An 8491-nucleotide genomic window follows, 5' to 3' on the forward strand; every position below is an offset into this window, starting at 1 on the left:
ATCTCTGGATCACTACAGCACCTTCCCAGCATTGGGTTATCATAACCCAACCAGTTGGGTTAAAATCATATCCCAGCTTGTTGGGCAAAAAGACAACCAATGCATTGGGTTATTTGAACTCTTTGTTGGGATGTATTAGGTTAACATAATGAAATACATTAATTGATGTACAGTACATGGTTACTAAGAGTACTTTTGTTTCACTGTAACATTTGTCAAAATAAGGCATTAGCATGTGTATTAACATTTTAATAGATGTACAGATAACTTGTACCTCATATTAATAGTGTGAAATTCAGAACTGAGTAACAGTCTACTGGAAGTACTTATACAAAGAGAAATCGATCAAGTAACCCATTTTGATTTGTTTTTTGACTTTCCTTTACATCATATCTGCAGATTAACATTATAAATGCACATTGTAAAGTGTGGAATGCAAGCTTCCAAATCTGCACATCAGAATCTGCATGACAATAAGGGGGCATTGCCCTAAAGCGAGTAATTAATAAACTCTGCCGTCGAAAGAGGAGGGAACGAGCCTGTGGTGTTGAGCTTTGAAATTTGATTACAAACAAATTGCAGTTGGAATTGCAGATTAGGAGTCAAACTAGGAGGTGTGGATTACCCAAAATTAAAGAATGAACGATGACAGCAAATTGTGAATGCTTTCAGCAAATTAATGAAAGTCTTGCGCTCTTGTTTTCCCCCTCAATTATTGGATGGTCTTAGGATTGGAAACAAACACCCAAAAGCATGATCAAGTATTGAATACAATACTGATGACCCATTAAAAATGTTCTTGTTATAGCATTGCTTTTAAAAAATTGTCTTTTTAAATTTTGAATCCAGACCTTTATGGGAAATCCTTGGGGACATACAGTACTACGAAAGTTAGTTAATGCATACACCATAAGTTAGCATTAAAGTATGTACTGTATTGGGACATTACATGGTAATGTTGCATTTTACTCACCCAAAATACAGTTTACGCACATAGGGGTTGATGTACTAAAGTGCTGCGCCTGTCGCAACAATCGCAAGCGAGTCGTAAGTCTCGGGTGAAATGTACAAAACAAGCGCAATGCTGTTAGCGACTTTTTAGGGAATGCTTTGCGGCAGCAGTTTTTCTTTGTGGTTCAACCTTAGATGAATATGTAATTATGGGCGTTCCTGTATAAATTCACAAAAAGGGGGCGGAGAGTGCAAATGAGGGTTCACAGATATTATAATAAGATGTACTAAAGCTGCAGACAATTGTGACACTTACAATTGCATCAATTTATTCAGAACTTTTGAAAGCACATTTTAAACAGTTGCAATTGTTCCTGGCGTTTCCCAGTCCGCTTTGTTCTCATGCGTTGCCAGTTGTGCTCAATGCTTTTTTGAGTACCTAATTTTCACTAAAGTCAGGGTTTACTTACAAGCCTTGATAACAAATTTCTATGACGTTTCTGGTTTTCCCAGCGTGTTGGGAGCAATAGACTGCACACATGTGCCACTAACCCCTCCAGCTCATTCTGAGCATCTGTATAGGACCATTATCTGTTGTGGTTAATTGTCTAGGCTACTAAGTAGGTAAAATAATAATAATAATTATAATAAAATAAAAACCCTAAAATCATTTAGTTTCAATTTAAAATAATCTTTTATTCGCATTGTACACCAATGTGTACACCAATGTGTACACTGCAGCAGCATTATTTTGTGTTACCAGGAGGCTAAAGTAAAAAGAAAGTGCGCTAGGTATTCATTTGATTTTACTACTGTACTTTATACTGTGTAGGCCTACTGTACAGATTTATATTTTTACATAATGTAATGTGTAGCCTACCCAAAACATATGTGTGTTATTTCAGCATAATGATTTTTATTTAAAATACATCGAGGACTATAAATGTATGTGTGTGTGATTTTATTATATTGATTTTGAACCCGATGCCTCCTTATGTCGGACAAACATGTCCGGTTTAGCGAGGGGCTACTGTATGATTATGAAAAGCTTTTTGGGGGTGAAGGTTGGGGTCCCACTATAGAATCTGATGGGATTAAACTGCCTTTCATATATATACTAAAGCATAGCGTTGATACCGCTGTACAAAAAAGCCGGCTCCTTTGCAAGGAGAGTATATCGGGTTTACGTCTTTGTGTGTGATTACGTCACCTACCAGCCCTGCTGCTGCCCTCCCCCGTGCACGCTACACTCTCCCCTGCCAGCCTCAAGTCCGCCCCGGACTTGCTAACCAGGCTACAGTCCGAAAAGTGCGTACCGAGGTACCTGCATCCCACTTCGGACACCAATGTAGTGATCCTGGTTCCCGCAGCCAGGTGCATCACACAGGGCGAGGAAATCCACACACAGGCGGAGGGCGGGCGCGAACCCGGAACCTCTCGCACTAAAGCATAGCGTCGATCATGCTGTACAAAAAAGCCGACTCCTTTGCAAGGAGCGTATATCGGGCTTACGTCTTTGTGTGTGATTACGTCACCTACCACACCTACCAGCCCTAGTGCTGCCTTCCCCCGTGCACGCTACTATATATATATATATATATATATATATATATATATATATATATATATATATATATATATAACAGTATTAAAATAGGTACAATGAAAACAGAACAGAATGCATTGTATAGATGACGTTTACATTTAACAAAAACGATGCTATTTTTTATCCTTGCACCCTTGCATGTATAGACGTTATCCTTCGGGCACTCTGCTGCACCAAACCACAACTCAATTCCTGCTATTTATTTGAAGAATGTCGCACGACTCTCGCAATGTATGCTAGAGATCTCACTAAGAAGACGTAACAAATATTTACATTAGTATATTGTGGCTCTTTTCATTAACATATTTTCTCTTTGTACATACTACAAAATGTATACTTTACGAATTGTTGCAACGAAAATGTAAATTGCGGTATGTTTGCGCTGCGACAGGCCCATCTTAGTACATCTACCCCACAGTATTTAAATTGGAGAGTAAATTACTGAGTGACCCAAAATCTTATCTGGAGTGCTGGGTACCGTAATATTTTAAAATAATAACTGGGATCGCAGATCACCGACACACTTAAGTAAGTGTATGCTATAGGATGACCATATGTCCCCGTTTTCTGGGGACGGTCCCCGGATGAGGTACTGTGTCCCCGGGCAAATAATGTCCCCGGAACGGTCCCTGGTTCACGAAGCTCGTCCCCAAATAAACTTACTATTAATTTCTCGCACTGGTCTAATATAATGTAAATGCGTTAGAGAGAAATATCCAACCGCTTTCCTGATTCATCACTGACATTTGTAGTAACAAATCAGGTTTTGAGTTTAGTTAACGATCCAACCTCCGACGGGCAGCAGTATGGAGGTGGGGGACACTCCTGCTGTACCCTTGAGCAAGGTACTATACCTAGATTGCTCCAGTAAAAACCCAACTGTATAAATGAGTAATTGTATGTAAAGATAATGTGATATCTTGTAACAATTGTAAGTCACCCTGCATAAGGACGTCTGCTAAGAAATAAATAATAATAGTTACCATCGGTTGATTGACAGAAATTCCTACCACTTAGTTTCTTTTTATAATCACTGACTAGTTTGTTGAGCTGAGCACAAGGAGGGTAAGTGACTAGCTCAGGGTCACACAATGAGTCAGTGGTTGAGGTGGGATTTGAACCAGGGACCTCCTGGTTAACAAGCCTGTTTCTTTAACCACTGGACCACACAGCCTCCTTAAATCAAGCTTCAGTACACACTGGAGTGAGTGTGAAGTACTAGACTTAAGGACATTATTTAGATTTGGTTTTTTTTAACCCCCCCTCCAAAAAAAAACGCATTTAAAAAAAAAAAAAAACTGCTCTGTTTAGATAGGCTAACTGCATCGCATGAAAAGAAAAAAAAAACAGGATTAAACGAGAAGGGCGAGGGAGTAAGTACAAACCTTTATTATAATATATAGTACAATATTTAAGTTCAATATCCTGTTTTTGGATCTTTGTCCTGTTTTTCATAAACGCCTGTGTTATGAGCATTAATAAGTGGTCTTGATTGGTGCCTATGTAAATGTGTTGAAGAAAAAATCCATCAAAATACAATTTAAAAAATATATATTTTGTTTTCCTTCTATAAATTGACATGACAGCATACTGTACAGTAGGATGTTAGTAACATTCGATTTTATGTTTTCAGGAATCTCCTGGTTACCCATATCCCAAAGTTCCAAGTATGTCCATGTGTAACCATGGATACTTAGCTTTGGCTTGAAGGCAGTAGGAGAAGTAGGCTCTTGCTTATTGCCTGTTTTGTTTAGTTTGGGGAATTTTTAAAATGTCTGCTTTTTTGTTTTTTTGTGTGTGTGTGTGTCTGTGTTTGTTTCTGTAGGTTATATGCATATTTGTTTTCTATTTGTAATGAATATGTGCATCTGTTAAAATATAAGCTGCTTGCGATACACCCTGCAACACACATTTCAGTCTACTTTGCTGTGCTTCCATAACTGAGTGTCCCGGGATTTGGTTTACAAAATATGGTCACCCTAGTATACTACATTTAAGTGTATAAATATTCATGAGAGGGTTATTAGACTGTACATACCCACTCAACACAGTATGCTATATTTTTTAAAGCCACACTGTAATTTGTTTTCAAATAAATAATATATTACAAGCTTCTAGCTTTTTCTCATTATATTTACCTTACTTATCAACCTCAGAAATGAAAGTGCTCAAATGAGATACTGAGGTGAACCATGTGGAACATCATACACTATTCATACAGTTTTGGCATGACATATCCACCCATCTGTGGATGCTTTTTATAGATGTGTAGAAAGAGTGTTTAAAGTAGTTGGAGCAGGAACTGTGTCTTTGTAATTCTGTTGAAAAACATGGTAAGCATAAAGCATTTATAATTAGTGATGTACAGTTCATGCCATTGTTTTGCACATTCATTTTAATATTGCATGGACATAACAGGAAATTGCATACAATATTCTATTCATCAAAAATGAAACACACACGATTGAGTAAAACAGCCAGAGCACTTCAAGGAATAGCTTATTTCCTTTTGTTAGATGTGTTATACATTGACTGTATACTTTACATGGTTTAGCACTTGCTGCTATGACAAACCAACACAGTGGGGAACTCTGAATTCATATTTCTGATGCGATCCAATATGATTCTGTTTAAAATGCAGTTTCCGCAGATGTCTTGTCTTTTGCCAATTTCAATTGCTCATCTGTGAACACAAAGCTAAACAGCCAACTGGAATTAACAGGATTAAACCTTATTACATTGAGTTTCTGAGGAATTGTATTTGTGTATTTATTTTTTATTTATGTTTACATAGACAATTATATGGTAAATTGGTTAAACTGGAGTGTGTAAAGATCTTAATTGTGATCAAACCAACCGTAAAGAAAAGAAAGAAAGTGCACACTAATTTTGAAATTTACAAAAGGATTGAAAAAGTGTTGGAAATGTTGCAAAATACCCTTTGTTCGACTCCTCCAAGTTGTGCTTTAATACCAATGAATTGGTCGACGTTGACATTTTGTTGTTTTAATACCACATTTATCCCACCTTAGCTAAGACACAAAATGTAGATTTAATCTGCTCCTATGTCAGGAAAGCAGAGTTTTGTAACCGCTGATTAACAGGTGTGGCAGATGGCAGTGATTCAAGGTGTGCTTATTTACAACAATGATAAGCTTATTAGCAACACCTTGTTTGGATCTGTTATAAAACACATAGAGGAGTACAGTTCTTCCCTGTCACGGAGTCTAGGGAGAACACAGGAGGGGGGATATGTCATGTCTTTGCGGACCGATATTAGTCAGACATAAGTGCACATTCAAGGATGTGGTGACCCACAACATATAAGCTGCTTCTCTTTGTGTAGACACTTCCACTTCTTAAAAAAAAAAAAAAGAAAAAAAAAAAGAATGGAAATTGTTGTCATTAGAACTCTCAAGATGAGCATAGCAGAATTGGCACAGTAAGTGACTTAAAAATGATATTGACCAAACTATAGTAAAGGTATACTCACCCACAAGTGAATGGGGTAATTATAGTACTATGTCCCAATGGGTGTGAAAAAATAGATAATATCATGCAGCATGTTACTTGTAAAGATTAATAATTACAGTAAAGGGAATTAATTTGCCCATGTGAGTCATACTCTGTAAGCAGACATATGCATGTTCAAGCCAATCAATATGCAACATCCAACAATACTCATGTTTAGACAGAACTGGTCCGTTTCCAGTAGTTAATTTTTATTTAAAATGTTTATAGAGCGCAACAGACCACAAGTGGTTTCAGAGCGCTGTATAGAACATGAATGTACATATACAAAAAACAACACACAGCATGAAATATCAGTATCAAAACATTTGACAATACATTCCCTCAAATGTTAATGATTGCTTCTCAACCAATCAGAAATGAGCTAGCGGTTCATTTGTTTTTTAATTTCCCATAATCTTTTTTTTTATCAGATTCACATGACTATTATCAAATATGCTGTTGATTTACACCCTCTTTAAAATTCATCTACAGAAAAAAATGCATTTTTAGCTAATAGGTCTGTTATACAGTATATAATGAAGAAGAACAGTAATAACTTCGATTATAATAATTAATCTTCTGATAGTGCTGTTTACTGTTTTTGAATTCTCTCTCTCTCTTCTCTCTTTCTCTTTATATATATATATATATATATATATATATATATATATATATATATAGATATATATATAGATATATATATATATATAGATATAGATATAGATATATGACAGCAAAAATGCATTAAAATGTATTCTTTTTGAAGATCAATCTATAAATGTTTAACATAATAAATAACATCTTTATAGTTTGTATAAAACCACTTTTATACTAAAGTGTTACCAATATTAAAAGAAACACACAAAATATATACAGTATAAACACATTTTTATCTTCAAAGCTTCTAAGCAGAACGGTAAAAGTCAAACAGTAGATTTGGCATGCAAATTCTGTTCAAGATAAATCTGTTTTTTACAATAGTGAGTCTTATTTAATACTATAGCATTCTCCATATTTGGAATACAATCTCCACAGATACCAGGTAGGCCAGTATACATAGGTAAATGTATTCTATATAGTATGCTTTGGTGTTTTTATTTAGATTGAGATACAAGAGGTGTGCGTTATTTTCTACTGTTTTTTTTAGAAAAGCTAAACTTGATTAAAAGAAAAAGTCAATTTCTCAATTAAAGACACACATTTGGTTTATCCTAATTGGCTTATGAGTGATGGATCATGACGTTTCTCTTAATGCTTGTCTGACCTTTTCAAGATACTAAAATGTAAACCGGAGAGCAAACAAAATGAAAACAAACAAGCGTGAGCTAACACAATAAAATCCACACTCCCCTTCCGCCCCTTCAATGAACAACACTTTGAATTGGAATGGTTCTTTCTTCTCTTTTCAGTTTTTGCTGGAACTTGATGTCAGACGAGCCTTAATTGTGAGGCAGCAAAGAGAAACAGATGTTCAATTTGAGCGCTGCAGATGAACCGAACTGAACACAGGGCACAGGGGGAGACAGAATAAATGGAGTAATTTAATGGAATAAACATAAATTAAGCAGACTGAAAGTCAGAGGACATGCTGATGGAGTCATGAAGAATATTGTCTCAGTTATGCTTGCTGTTGCTTATGAAAGAATCCAATGCAACATAACAGTTTAATTTGAATTTGACAGATATTTACCAGTACTGTCTTTATTTAGGCAAGTAAGTTTCAGACTTAAATAATATCTGATCAAGAGTAACATTTACTAGTTGTAAAAAGTTTTTGAAAAACATATTTTTTACTGTCAGTGCTGTATAAATAACTATACATGCTGCTATATTAAAAACAAAATACACTAGTATGTTATTTTGCAACATACAAAAAGGTGGTGGTGGAATTTAGATACGGAACCAAATAGTTTTTCAAGAAACTTAAAATTAGATGCTGATGCGATGATGTACAAACAGGAAAAGTGCGGTATGGCGTACACAGCACATTGGGCAATTAGCTGTCAATTAATATAGCAAATAACAGTCTTCACAAAAATTGCTAAAAATATTTGGTTTACCTGTAAATGTGGGTTTACAGTTACTAAACATGTCCCATTTCTTTTGTTGGAGACAACTATTGATAGGGCCTCCAGTTACTGTACAGTAGCCATCTGGACTGACCCTTCCCTCAGTTACAAATCTAGCCAACCTATTGTGAAGCAAAGTCATTCAGGTACGTTCACTTTTTGTACTGGGTTTCTAGCTTTTCATTGTTTCCAGTATCACCAAGAAATGTCCAAATTATTTCCTTGGCCTTACACTGGGCTAGAGATTCCACTTCAATGGCTGGCTCAGTAGAAACCAGACATCTATGTTAGCTAATTTATTTAATGCCGGTATCTCAAATGGTTTCTGAGATCAACAAAATGTGTTTGGGAA

Source organism: Acipenser ruthenus, chromosome 7 (assembly GCF_902713425.1).
Source record: "Acipenser ruthenus chromosome 7, fAciRut3.2 maternal haplotype, whole genome shotgun sequence".
In the NCBI taxonomy this organism is placed as follows: Eukaryota; Metazoa; Chordata; class Actinopteri; order Acipenseriformes; family Acipenseridae; genus Acipenser; species Acipenser ruthenus.